The 15,322-nt window shown below is 39.2% G+C and overlaps 1 protein-coding gene across 1 annotated transcript in view; it reads left to right on the top strand.

Moving 5' to 3' along the window:
- The window catches only part of ZSWIM5 (zinc finger SWIM-type containing 5), a 256,500-nt gene that overhangs the window by 182,312 nt on the left and 58,866 nt on the right, over positions 1–15,322 (top strand). The window lies entirely within an intron of this gene.

Here is a 15,322-nt window from a genome sequence, read left to right on the forward strand (position 1 = left end):
GAGGGTTTATGAATGGAGAAAGATATTATGTTCACTTACTCATTCAACAAGGATATGTTGAGTACCTACACTGTGCAAGTGGTAGCGCTGATTGTTGAGAGCATAAAACAGACATGGTTCCTGCCTTCAAATAGCTTATAATCTAGTAGAAAAGACAGCTAAGTCTGAAATAAATGCTTGCATTTATTATGAAGCCAGGTTGTAGATATTTAATCACAGGAAACCGTTGAAGAATTTTGAGAAGAGGAGCTATATGAGCCAATTTTTCATTTTGTTGGTTAGGTCCTACTATGTTCCAGGCATCATGCAAGAGATTTTATACATGTTTATATATGTTAATTCATTTAGTTTTCAAAACTACTCTGTGAGGTAGGTATTATAACCATTTCCATTTTATAAATAAGGAAATTATTTATAACCTAGGCTCACCTGATTTCAGAACTCAGGTTTTTAATGCTTCTCTATACTACCTCTCTATTTTTAGAAGAAACTTTGGTATTAGTGTGAACAAGGCAGTGAGGCCAGATGAATGGCCTGTATAATACTATAGTATGTGCCAAAGGGCCTGCTTTTCCCAGTTGCCCAATAGAGCTAATCAAGTCCTACACGCAGCCTCACCACTCCTCAGAAATAAGGATAGTCAGACAGGCTTCCAGGAACTCTCGCTAACTAGCCGAAATAATCTTCTGTTGTTTTATCCTCAAAGTTGTAGTGTTTACATGGTAACTGAGCTCTATTTGAGAGATACTGTTAAAGAGTAACTATATATATATATATATATATATATATATATATATCTTCTTATCCCACATAGGGAGCCTGTTCTATTTCTATGACCTCCTTAAGTCTAGAGTTCTTAGGGACCTGAGTTCAGCTCCAGGTCTGTAACACCACAGCTGGGTTATGACCTACTTTCATGCATCATTCCCACTAGCTCTTTCTCAGAATTTTTGCCTATATCCAAGCTCTCTTGCCTTTTTCTTGAACTAACCACCTTGGTTGAGTGCCTGTATTGCACCTGCCTTGTTCATCACCACTGTCACCAAAGCAACCCTCTTTCCCCTTTACCACTGTGCTGAAGCAATCTTTATTCCTCGTTATACCTCCCATCTCAGCATCTTATTATATGTCTGAAATTAGTCTAAGTTGCCAGAGTGAACTTGAGATGTTATTCTCAACCTTCCCCAGGAACTACTACTTCTGTACCTGTGTTTATTCCAGACTAATATTAGCTTTCTACCCCAGGTTCCCTAGTTTTCCACAAGGTCTTTCTTAATATATTTCTAATAACCAGTGCTGATATAGGCAATGATACTGAAAATGATGAGGGCGAGGAGTGGAGATATCTTAGAGGCAAGGTGGACTGGATTCAACATCCAGGTGTGTAGGATGGGTGGGGAGTGAAGAAGAGGAAGATGAGAAAAAACTCAGTTCCAGAATGTCCAGCTACGATGGCTGGATTTGACAATAATGTTGCCATTCACTTAGGGAACGTAAGGGGAGGGATGAATTTAGGAGGAAGACAAATTCAGTTTAAGTTTGAGGTGCTTGTAGAACACTTAGGTGAAGATTTCTGATACAAAATTGGGTATTGGATCTGGAGCTAAGGACAAAAGTCAGAATTTTGGAGTTATTAGCATAGAGATGATCTTTGAAGTCCTGTTTCTGTTCCCTGCTAAATCTAAAAACACCTAGAACATCTTCCCTCTCCTCTCTCTCAAGCCCTACTCTTCACCAAAACAGACTTTAAAAAGCAGGAATAAAATTTCTAAAACTGCTAGCTACCTGCTTTTTTTTTTTTTTTAATTTTGGTTGTGTTGGGTCTTTGTTGCTGCATGTGGGCTTTCTCTAGTTGCGGTGAGCAGGGGCTACTCTTTGTTGTGGTGAGTGGGCTTCTCATTGCGGTGGCTTCTCTTGTTGTAGAGCACAGGCTCTAGGCACATGGGCTTCAGTAGTTGTGGCACACGGGCTCAGTAGTTGTGGCTCATGGGCTCTAGAGTGCAGTCTCAGTAGTTGCGGCGCATGGGCTTAGTTGCTCCATGGCATGTGGGATCTTCCCAGACCAAGGCTCGAACTCATGTCCCCTGCATTGGCAGGCGGATTCTTAACCACTGTGCCACCAGGGAAGCCCTAGCTACCTGCTTTTAATCCCAGGAATGGATCCAGGTATTGCTCTGCTCCTCATGTCCCTGAAAACTTTTATTAGTCCCTGTAAGTGGTTTTAGCTAGACTTTGCCTTGTCCCCTTTGGATTGGTGATTCAATTTGGACTATCTTTCCAACTCTTCATCTAGCACTGCTCCATGCTCTGTTTGTGATTTTCTCTGGTAACTCCATACCCCGAGATTCTCTGGCATATAGCATCCAGGCTAGGTCTTCAGTTGCTGTTTATCCATACAGAGAGTTTGGATACCAAGAGAAAATTATGATTACTTGAGGAGTTAGGTCAGGAACCATGTCTTACAAATTTCTGAGTCTCCATCACCAAGCATGGTACCTGGAAAATAATAAGGATTTGTTGAATGAATACAACAAATCCTTATTATTTGTTGTATTCATGCATATACAGGTGATGAAACAGGGGCCAGTGTAGGAATTAGCAAAGTAGAATGAGAAATGAGGAGAAGCTAGCAAGTAACTATAAAATTGAGTTTTAAGTATAAAATTGAGTTTTAGGAAGTAAATGGTCAACAATGTTGAATATTGTGGAAGATACAGACCAGAACTAACAAACATAGAACAGCAATTTGGGGGAAATAGAGACTATGCAGAGAGAAGAAAACCTTGAAAAATTATTATTAATATCATCATAGGAATAGAAGATATTTTAACCATGAAATAGAAACTGGATACTATAAAAAGAAATTCACAGAACAGAAAGAACTAATGAATATTACAAATATAATGGCAAAAAATATATAAAACTAAGTGATGGAAAATAAAGGTAAGGAAAGTTCCTATAGAGTAGAGCAGAAAGACAAAGAGATTTTTTTTAAAAAAGAAGATGAAGAGATGAAAAATAGGAAGAAAAAAGGCTGTTAAAAATTAAGAGAATGGGGCTTCCCTGGTGGCACAGTGGTTGAGAGTCTGCCTGCCGATGCAGGGGACATGGGATCGTGCCCCGGTCCAGGAAGATCCCACATGCCGCGGAGCGGCTGGGCCCGTGAGCCGTGGCCGCTGAGCCTGTGCGTCCGGAGCCTGTGCTCCGCAATGGGAGAGGCCACAACAGTGAGAGGCCCAAGTACTGCAAAAAAAGAAAAAAAAAAAATTAAGAGAATGAGTCCTGGAATTCCAATGTTTGAAAAATAGGGATTCCAGAAATAGAAAACAGAGGTAAGGAATTCATCGATAAAATAATTAAAGAATGTTTTCTAGAACAAAAACGTGTGAGTTTCCAAAGTGAAGGGATTCTACTAAATGCCCAGCAATGGGAAAAGAAGAATCTTCTGAATAAATAAGGCTGGATCAATTGGAAATTCATTCTGGGGAAAAAAAACTTGATTCCTACCTCATGCGATACAGAAAAATTAATTGCCATTGAATTGCAGACATAAACGTGAAAAGTAAAACAATAAAGCATATAGGAGATAATATGAAAAAATATTTTCATGTTCTTGAGGTAAAAAAAAAATTTAAGTAGGAGAAGACTGATAAATTGAACTACATTAAAATTTTTAAACTTCCGTTTATCAAAAGGCACCATTAAGAGACTAAAAAGGCACGCAAATAGTGGGCGAAGATATTTACAATACATACAGCTGACAAAGGGCTTGTATCCTAAATACCTTAAGAACCCTTACAAATAGTAAAATGGACAGAGACACAAAAAGGCACTTGGCAAAAAGGTTATCTAAGTGGCTAATAAACATACTAAAAGTCACTTTAACTAATTAGTAATCAGGGAAATGCAAATTAAAACCACAGTGAGATTCCACTACATAGCCACCAGAATGGCTAAATTTTTTAAACTATCAGTATCAAGTATTGGTGAGGATATTGAGCAACTGGGAATAATATATTGCAGGTAGGAGTGCAAATTGTTACAGTCACTTTGGGAAACTGTTGGGTATCATCTAACTCAAGTTGAACCTGTGTGTACCCTACGACCCAGAAATTCTTCTCCTTGATGTCTACCCAATGGAAATGAGTAGCATAATATGTGAGAGCCTGAAATAGAAACAATCCTAATGTCCATCAGTAGTAGAATGGCTTAATAAATTAATACGTTCATGTAATGGAATACTATATATCAATGAAAATAAGTTGTTTTGCTAAACATAATAATATGAGTGAATCTTACAAACATGATGTTAAGTGAAATAAGCCAGACACAAAAGAATAAATGTTGTATGATTCCATTTATGTAAAGTTCAAAAACAAGTCCCTAGTGTTAGAAGTCAGGTTAGTGGTTAATTTGGGAGAAGAGGAAGGGAGACGGTGTTTGCAAAGGGGCTTCTAGGCTGCTGGTAGTATTCTGTTTTCTTGACTTCAGTGATAGTTATTATAATCACTATGTGATAATTCATCAAGCTTTACAATTAAGATTTGTGCACTTTTCATAATTCATATTTCAATTAAAATTTTTAAATTTAATTTAAAAAGCTGTGTGTGTGTGTGTGTATGCATGCATATGTGTATACACATATGTGTATGTACAGAACAAAAAGACGGGAAGAAAATACACCATGATATTAACAAGGGAACTTATGGCTGGAGGCACTATGAGTGGATTTTTATTTTCTTTATTCTTTAGTATATTTTCTATGATAAGCATGTATTGTTTTCATAATTTTAAAAAGGATGTTTAAGAATGAAAGAAAAATTGATTCCACAGTTCCCTCAGGACAGGTCTCACTGTTACAGTCTTAATGCTAACTTGGAGCCTCAACCCACATGATAGTTTGTTTAATAATTATTTATAAAAACATCCTTTCGGGCTTCCCTGGTGGCGCATTGGTTGAGAATCCGCCTGCTGATGCAGGGGACACTGTTTCGTGCCCCGGTCCGGGAAGATCCCACATGCCGCGGAGCGGCTGGGCCCGTGAGCCATGGCCGCTGAGCCTGCACGTCCGGAGCCTGTGCTCCGCAAAGGGAGAGGCCACAACAGTGAGAGGCCCGCGTACCGCCAAAAAAAAAAAAAAAAAACCTTTCATTTTATCTTCACTTGTTACTGTTTGTCTTATAATCCTGTGGAAATTTTCATACGAAAATGTCAAAGTATCATTTATATTGACCAAGTCCACTTTACCACTACTGAGGGTAATTAGTTTCATACTCATCTCTTTTTATAAAAAGACTAAAATGTTCTAGCCAGTGAACACATATAGGGATACTTTTATCTTTTGTTTTTAACCAAAGGATCTTTTTTTTTTTTAAGATTTTGCCTGGGAGTTAGTGAGAGAGCTAGAGAAGCTGCTTGTGAACTCCAGGCCTGGTTTATCTAGTTAAAATTATCTTTGCTCTTATTCATTCATTCCTAAATGCTGTACCCTTCTCTGCTATCTGATCTTTAATGTTGCTATTTCTTAAAAATTAATCTTAAATTTTCTCCTCTTATTCTATATGATCTCTGCAGGCAGTCTCAGCTACCTCCTTTACCTTAATGTCATCTATGTATTATGACCCACAGATTTACTTCTCCTATATCCAACTGACTATTCTATATCAAAGACATCCGCAAATCAACATATCCAAACATGAATTTATCTTCTTCCTCAAATTTGCACAATAAATAGCACCACCATCTAGCCACTGGATCATGATAGAACACTTTTTTTCTCATAATCCACATGCATTCCAGTGCAAGACCTGTTAGTTTTACCTCTCAAGTATCTTTCATCATTTTCCACTTCTCTCTGTTGATACTCTCATCACCCTAAATAAAACCACTGTAATCTCCCACCTAAATTGCTACTATAGCCTTCTAACTGATCTTTCCATATCCACTGTTGCCCCCTTCTATTCCATTCTCCACACAGCCATCCAAAGTAACTTTTCTATAACTACAGATTTTGTCATATCACTTCTTGTTTAAAATCCTTCAATGGCCTCCTGTTGCACTTAGGGTAAAATCCAGATTTCATACGGCCTACAAAACCTTGCATGATCTGGCTTTTGCCTTCATTTTCACATGATATTTTCTCTGCTTGGAATACTCTTCCTATCCTCTCCCCCTTGTTATAGATGTACTTAATTACCACAATGATTTATGACTTCATGCTTTTTTGAGCAAAAAATACACACAGTATTTCCTCCACTCCCTGCCAGGCTAACTTTTATTCATTCCTCATTATTCACTTAAATGTTACTTTCTCAGGGAGAACTTATTTGACCTTTCTTTACACACAGATGTGTACCTGGGTGATTATTTGCTTGACATTCCTTTCCCCAACTAGTCTATCAGCTCCACAAGGACAGGGACTGTATCTGCTTATTTAACACTGTCTATCCAGTGTTTGGCACAGACCCCTGGCACATAGGAGGCTCTCAATAAATATTGAATAAATGGAAATGTCTTAGAAAATCCTTCTCGGGCCTTTTGGGTTTTTTCCCGCCGTGCCTCAAGGCTTGCAGGATCTTAATTCCCAGACCAGGGATCCAACACAGGCCCTCAGCAGTGAGAGCCCGAGTCTTTACCACTGGATCGCCAGGGTACTCCCATGACTTTGATTTCTTCAACAGCCACACCAGCTCCATATAGACTGTTACCTGGACGTCTCAAATACTGACTTACTCCCTTTTTTTTTCTGCAAGCACCCATTTTGGCAGCTCAGTTTCTTGTCTCCTGGATTCCTTATAGAACAGAAAACATTTACACAGTTTACCATCCTTTCTTTCCTATCAGATAAACAAACCCTTTTGAAGTTTTAGGTGAAATTTTACTGTTAATAACTCTCTAGGCTTTGCCTTATCCTAGCCTAATGTAAGGTACCTAATGCCGTGCCTGGCACATAGTAGGGGCCTAATCACTGCTTGCCGTTATTATAATTTTGAGCTCTCATTTTCAAAATCCCCTCCTGGTATTCCAGCAGTAATTGCGCTATCCCAGAAGTTTTCCATCGTGTGCACACTAGGTATTAATAAACTGTGCCTGATTTCTTCCACAGCTGCTGCTACTACCACCAGCTGGGCCCAAAAGATTCACCAGTTTGCTCCATACCCCTTCAGATCCTTAGAGGGGGGTGTCACTCCACACCTCCAATCTGTTGACTAAGGCCAGCTCCCCTGGGAGACTGGGTCCTGCTCCTGATTTTTCTTTTTCTAGTTGAACTACCTAAGGGTAAGAATTGGTATTCAAACCATCTCTGCCCCTTGCTTTCGGAGCACCATTGCTATTCTTTCCTCATCAGCAAGGTACTCAGAGGCCCAGTCCTTGGTTTATACCTAGTTTATCTTATTTTATCTCAGTTCCATCTCTGTAGAGCTAGTGAAAACTAGAATCAGAAGTGAGACTCTGTAATCTGCATTTTTAACAACAAACCCCAAGTGATTAACATTTGAGAATCACTGTACTGGTGAGAACTCTTGTTATTCTCACTGTGGGGAAAATGCGTTATTCTGACTTACCCTATATTCTGTGTGGTAGAATAAACCAAGAAAGGATTTGGCTATTTTCAGACACACCATCCAGCTTACATTCGGGGCCTGAAACCAGGTGGTAGATCACAGCAATATGAGGCTAGAGGCCAAAGTATAGCTTTGTAGTGAAGAACAAGACTTTGAAGAGAGACCAACATATAGATTCTAACTCATATACTTTCCATCTGTTATATTACTTACCTGTATAAGCTTTGGTTGTTTTTGCTTTAAAATTAGGATAATAATACCACCTCATAGAGTTGTTAGGAGAGTTCACTGGAATATACTCAACAGATATTCATTGAGCATCTACTATGTGACAGGCACTGTTCACATGTTGCAAATATACCAGGAAATAAAACAATTTATGCCCTCAAGGAGCATACATTCTAGCGGGGATGTGTATAAAAAGTGCTTAGACTCTGGAGTGGAGGAAGCATTCAATAAATGGCTGTTATTAACAAATATATAAGGATAAGGAGTGTATTTGTTTTTCTTTGCCACTTTCAGTTTACAGAAGACGTATAGGATATATTATTTGCCCACCTGGAGCTTAGATCAAGGTGGTCAATAGGACATTCTATAAATATTTTGTTTGTTTGTTTGTTCATTCTATAAATATTAACTCAGTGCTGTAATGATCCAGGCACTGTGAGGTATAAAATGAGTCTGTACACTAGGCTTTAAAAACTTCAATCTAGTTGGGAATATATGAGAAGTGCACAATTCCAACGTAAAAGAAAATGCAACAGGTCTTCCGAAAGGCCAAAGTGATTTTTTTTTTTAATATATATATATCTTTAACATCTTTATTGGAGTATAATTGCTTTACAATGGTGTGTTAGTTTCTGCTTTATAACAAAGTGAATCAGTTATACATATACATTTGTCCCCATATCTCCTCCCTCTTGCGTCTCCCTCCCTCCCACCCTCCCTATCCCACCCCTCTAGGTGGTCACAAAGCACCAAGCTGATCTCCCTGTGCTATGCGGCTGCTTCCCACTAGCTGTTTTATGTTTGATAGCGTATATATGTCCATGCCACTCTCTCACTTTGTCCCAGCTTATCCTTCCCCCTCCCCATATCCTCAAGTCCATTCTCTACTAGGTCTGCGTCTTTATTCCCGTCTTGCCCCGAGGTTCTTCATGACCTTTTTTTTTTTTTTTGATTCCATATATATGTGTTAGTGTACGGTATTTGTTTTTCTCTTTCTGACTTACTTCACTCTGTATGACAGACTCTAGGTCCATCCACCTCACTACAAATAACTCAATTTCGTTTCTTTTTATGGCTGAGTAATATTCCATTGTATATATGTGCCACATCTTCTTTATCCATTCATCTGTCGATGTACACTTAGGTTGCTTCCATGTCCTGGCTATTGTAAATAGAGCTGCAGTGAACATTGTGGTACATGACTGTTTTTGAATTATGGTTTTCTCAGGGTATATGCCCAGTAGTGGGATTGCTGGGTCATATGGTAGTTCTAGTTTTAGTTTTTTAAGGAACCTCCATACTGTTCTCTGTAGTGGCTGTATCAATTTACATTCCTAACAACAGTGCAAGAGGGTTCCCTTTTCTCCACACCCTCTCCAGCATTTAATGTTGTGTAGATTTTTTGATGATGGCCATTCTGACTGGTGTGAGATGATATCTCATTGTAGTTTTGATTTGCATTTCTCTAATGATTAATGATGTTGGGCATTCTTTCATGTGTTTGTTGGCAATCTGTATATCTTCTTTAGAGAAATGTTTGTTTAGGTCTTCTGCCCATTTTTGGATTGGGTTTTTTGTTTTTTTAATGTTGAGCTTCATGAGCTGTTTGTATATTTTAGAGATTAATCCTTTGCCCATTGATTCATTTCCAAATATTTTCTCCCATTCTGAGGGTTGGCTTTTCGTCTTGTTTATGGTTTCCTTTGCTGTGCAAAAGCTTTTAAGTTTCATTAGGTCCCATTTGTTTATTTTTGTTTTTATTTCCATTTCTCTAGGAGGTGGGTCAAAAAGGATCTTGCTGTGATTTATATCATAGAGTGTTCTGCCTATGTTCTCCTCTAAGAGTTTGATTGTGTCTGGCCTTACATTTAGGTCTTTAATCCATTTTGAGTTTATTTTTGTGTATGGTGTTAGGGAGTGTTCTAATTTCATTCTTTTACATGTAGCTGTCCAGTTTTCCCAACACCACTTATTGAAGAGGCTGTCTTTTCTCCACTGTATGTTCTTGCCTCGTTATCGAAGATAAAGTGACTATATGTGCGTGGTTTTATCTCTGGGTTTTCTATCCTGTTCCATTAATCTATATTTCTGTTTTTGTTTCAGTACCATACTATCTTGACTACTGTAGCTTTGTAGTATAGTCTGAAGTCAGGGAACCTGACTCCTCCAGCTCCGTTTTTCTTTCTCAAGATTGCTTTGGCTATTCGGGGTCTTTTGTGTTTCCATACAAATTGTGAAATTTTTTGTTCTAGTTCTGTGAAAAATGCCAGTCGTAGTTTGATAGGGATTGCATTGAATCTGTAGATTGTTTTGGGTAGTAGAGTCGTTTTCACAATGTTGGTTCTTCCAATCCAAGAACATGGTGTGTCTCTCCATCTATTTGTATCATCTTTAATTTCTTTCATCAATGTCTTATAATTTTCTGCATACAGGTCTTTTGCCTCCTTAGGTAGGTTTATTCCTAGATATTTTATTCTTTTTGTTGCAGTGGTAAATGGGAGTGTTTTCTTAAGTTCACTTTCAGACTTTTCATCATTAATATACAGGAATGCAAGAGATTTCTGTGCATTAATTTTGTATCCTGCTACTTTACCAGATTCATTGATTAGCTCTAAGAGTTTTCTGGTAGCATCTCTAGGATTCTCTATGTATAGTATCATGTCATCTGCAAACAGTGACAGCTTTACTTCTTCTTTTCCAGTTTGGATTCCTTTTATTTCTTTTTCTTCTCTGATTGCTGTGGCTAAAACTTCCAAAACTATGTTGAATAATAGTGGTGAGAGTGGGCAACCTTGTCTTGTTCCTGATCTTAGTGGAAATGGTTTCAGTTTTTCACCATTGAGGACAATGTTGGCTGTGGGTTTGTCATATATGGCCTTTATTATGTTGAGGAAAATTCCCTCTATGCCTACTTTCTGGATGGTTTTTAATCATAAATGGATGTTGGATTTTGTCAAAAGCTTTCTCTGCATCTATTGAGATGATCATATGGTTTTTCTCCTTCAATTTGTTAATTTGGTTTATCCCAATGATTGATCTGCGTATATTGAAGAATCCCTGCATTCCTGTGATAAACCTCACTTGATCATGGTGTATGATCCTTTTAATGTGCTGTTGGATTCTGTTTGCTAGTATTTTGTTGAGGATTTTTACATCTGTGTTCATCAGTGATATTGGCCTGTAGTTTTCTTTCTGTGTGACATCTTTGTCTGGTTTTTGTATCAGGGTGATGGTGGCCTCGTAGAATGAGTTTGGGAGGGTTCCTCCCTCTGCTATATTTTGGAAGAGTTTGAGAAGGATAGGTGTTAGCTCTTCTCTAAATGTTTGATAGACTTTGCCTGTGAAGCCATCTGGTCCTGGGCTTTTGTTTGTTGGAAGATTTTTAACCACAGTTTTAATTTCAGTGTTGTGATTGGTCTGTTCGTATTTTCTGTTTCCTCTTCGTTCAGTCTCGGAAGGTTGTGCTTTTCTAAGAATTGTCCATTTCTTCCAGGTTGTCCATTTTATAGGCATATTGTTGCTTGTAGTAATCTCTCATGATCCTTTGTATTTCTGCAGTGTCAGTTGTTACTTCTCCTTTTTCATTTCTAATTCTATTAATTTTAGTCTTCTCCTTTTTGTCTTGATGAGTCTGGCTAGTGGTTTACCAATTTTGTTTATCTTCTCAAAGAACCAGCTTTTAGTTTTATTGATCTTTGCTATCGTTTCCTTCATTTCTTTTTCATTTATTTCTGATCTGATCTTTATAATTTCTTTCCTTCTGCTGACTTTGGGGTTTTTTTGTTCTTCTTTCTCTAATTGCTTTAGGTGTAAGGTTAGGTTGTTTATTTGAGATGTTTCTTGTTTCTTATGGTAGGATTGCATTGCTATAAACTTCCCTCTTAGAACTGCTTTTGCTGCATCCCACAGGTTTTGGGTCTTCGTGTGTTCATTATCATTTGTTACTAGGTATATTTTGATTTCCTCTTTACTTTCTTCAGTGATCTCTTGGTTATTAAGTAGTGTATTGTTTAGCCTCCATGTGTTAGTATTTTTACAGGTTTTTTCCTGTAATTGATATCTAGTCTCATAGCATTGTGGTCAGAAAAGATACTTGATACAATTTCAGTTTTCTTAAATTTACCAAGGCTTGATTTGTGGTCCAAGATATGATCTATCCTGGAAAATGTTCCATGAGCACTTGAGAAGAAAGTGTATTCTGTTTTTTTTGGATGGAATGTCCTATATATATTGATTAAGTCCATGTTCTTTAATGTATCATTTAAAGTTTTTGTTATCTTATGTATTTTCATTTTGAATGATCTGTCCATTGGTGAAAGTGGGGTGTTAAAGTCCCCTACTATGTTTGTGTTACTGTCGATTTCCCCTTTTATGGCTGTTAGTGTTTGCCTTATGTATTGAGGTGCTCCTATGTTGGGTGTATAAATATTTACAATTGTTATATCTTCTTCTTGGATTGATCCCTTGATCATTATGTAGTGTCCTTCTTTGTCTCTTGCAATAGTCTTTGTTTTAAAGTCTATTTTGTCTGATATGAGAATTGCTACTCCAGCTTTCTTTTGATTTCCATTTGCATGGAATATCTTTTTCCATCCCCTCACTTTCAGTCTGTATGTGTCCCTAGGTCTGAAGTGGGTCTCTTGTAGACAGCAGATATACGGGTCTTGTTTTTGTATCCGTTCAGCCAGTCTATGTCTTTTGGTGGGAGCATTTAATCCATTTATATTTAAGGTAATTATCGATATGTATGTTCCTATTACCATTTTCTTAATTGTTTTGGGTTTGTTACTGTAGGTCTTTTCCTTCTCTTATGTTTCTTACCTAGAGAAGTTCCTTTAGCATTTGTTGTAAAGCTGGTTTGGTGGTGGTGAATCCTCTTAGCTTTTGCTTGTCTGTAAAGGTTTTAATTTCTCCATCAAATCTGAATGAGATCCTTGCTGGGTAGAGTAATCTTGATTGTAGGTTTTTCTCCTTCATCACTTTAGTATGTCCTGCCACTCCCTTCTGGCTTGCAGAGTTTCTGCTGAAAGATCAGCTGTTAACCTTATGGGGATTTCCTTGTGTGCTGTTGTTTTTCCCTTGCTGCTTTTAATATGTTTTCTTTGTATTTAATTTTTGATTGTTTGATTAATATGTGTCATGGCGTGTTTCTCCTTGGACTTATCCTGTATGGGACTCTCTATGCTTCCTGGACTTGATTAACTTTTTCCTTTCCCATATTAGGCAAGTTTTCAACTATAATCTCTTCAAAGATTTTCTCAGTCCCTTTCTTTTTTTCTTCTTCTGGGACCCCTATAATTCGAATGTTGGTGTGTTTAATGTTGTCCCAGAGGTCTCTGAGACTGTCCTCAATTCTTTTCATTTTTTTTTTCTTTATTCTGCTCTGCAGTAGTTATATCCATTATTTTATCTTCCAGGTCACTTATCTGTTCTTCTGCTTTGATCCCTTTGAGACAATTTTTAATTTCATTTATTGTGTTGTTCATCACTGTTTGTTTGCCCTTTAGTTCTTCTAGGTCCTTGATAAACGTTTCTTGTATTTTCTCTATTCTACTTCCAAGATTTTGGATCATCTTTACTATCATTGTTCTGAATTGTTTTTCAGGTAGACTGCCTGTTTCCTCTTCATTTGTTAGGTCTGGTGGGTTTTTGCCTTGCACCTTCATCTGATGTGTGTTCCTCTGTCTTCTCATTTGCTTAACTTACTGTGTTTGGGTTCTCATTTTTGCAGGCTGCAGGTTCGTAGTTCCCATTGTTTTTGGTGTCTGTCCCCAGTGGCTAAGTTGGTTCAGTGGGTTGTGTAGGCTTCCTGGTGGAGGGGACTAGTGCCTATGTTCTGGTGGATGAGGCTGGATCTTGTCTTTCTGGTGGGCAGGTCCACGTCTGGTGGTGTGTTTTGGGGTGTCTGTGACCTTATTATGATTTTAGGCAACCTCTGTGCTAATGGATGGGGTTGTGTTCCTGTCTTGCTAGTTGTTTGGCCTAGGGTGTCCAGCACTGTAGCTTGCTGGTTGTTGAGTGGAGCTGGGTCTTGGCGTTGAGATGGAGATCTCTGGGAGATTTTCACCGTTTGATATTACGTGGAGCTGGGAGGTCTCTTGTGAACCAGTGTCCTGAACTTTGCTCTCCCACCTCAGAGACACAGCCCTGATGCCTGGGTGGAGCACCAAGAGCCTGTCATCCACACAGCTCAGAATAAAAGGGAGAAAAAAAAGAAAGAAAGAAGATAAAATAAAATAAAGTAAAATAAGGTAAAATAAAATTAAATAAAGTTATTAAAATCAATTTTTTAAGTAATAAAAAAAAGAAAGAAGAGAGCAACCAAACCAAAAAACAAATCCACCAATGATAACAAGTGCTATAAACTATACTAAAAAAAAATTAAAAAAAAAAACAACGGACAGACAGAACCCTAGGACAAATAGTAAAAGCAAAGCTATACAGACAAAATCACACACAGAAGCATACCCATACATACTCACAAAAAGAGAAAAAGGGAGAAATGTATATATATATCATTGCTCCTAAAGTCCACCTCCTCAATTTGGGATGATTCATTGTCTATTCAGGTATTCCACAGATGCAGGGTACATCAAGTTGATTGTGGAGATTTAATCCACTGCTCCTGAGGCTGCTGGGAGAAATTTCCCTTTCTTTTCTTTGTTCGCACAGCTCCTGGGGTTCAGCTTTGGATTTGGACCCGCCTTGCGTGTAGGTCGCCTGAAGGCATCTGTTCTTCGCTCAGACAGGACGGGGTTAAAGGAGCAGCTGATTTCGGCGACTCTGGCTCACTCAGGCTTGGGGGAGGGAGGGGTACGGATTCAGGGTGAGCCTGCGGTGGCAGAGGCCATCATGACATTGCAACAGCCTGAGCCGTGCCGTGTGTTCTCCCGGGGAAGTTGTCCCTGGATCATGGGACCCTGGCAATGGTGGGCTGCGCAGGCTCCCAGGAGGGGAGGTGTGGATAGTGACCTGTGCTTGCACACAGGCTTCTTGGTGGCTGCAGCAGCAGCCTTAGCATCTCATGCCCGTCTCTGGGGTCCGTGCTGATAGCCGCAGCTCGCACCCATCTCTGGAGCTCCTTTAGGCAGCGCTCTTAATCCCCTCTCCTTGTGCAACAGGAAACAAAGAGGCAAGAAAAAGTGTCTAGCCTCTTCAGCAGCTCCAGACTTTTTCCTGGACTCCCTCCCACCTAGCTGTGGCGCACTAGCCCCCTTCAGGCTGTGTTCACCCAGCCAACCCCAGTCCTCTCTCTGGGATCCGACCTCCGAAGCCCGAGCCTCAGCTCCCAGTGCCTGCCCGCCCCAGTGGGTGAGCAGACAAGCCTCTCAGGCTGGTGAGTGCTGGTCGGCACCTATCTTCTGTGCGGGAATCTCTCCTCTTTGCCCTCCACACCCCTGTTGCTGCGCTCTCCTCCGTGGCTCCAAAGCTTCCCCTCTCCACCACCTGCAGTCTCCGCCCATGAAGGGGCTTCCAAGTGTGTGGAAACCTTTCCTCCTTCACAACTCCCTCCCACTGGTGCAGGTCCC

The sequence above is a fragment of the Delphinapterus leucas genome, chromosome 1, assembly GCF_059928025.1.
Source record: "Delphinapterus leucas isolate spDelLeu-1000000601 "Yukka" chromosome 1, BTC_Dleu_Yukka2, whole genome shotgun sequence".
Classification (NCBI taxonomy): Eukaryota; Metazoa; Chordata; class Mammalia; order Artiodactyla; family Monodontidae; genus Delphinapterus; species Delphinapterus leucas.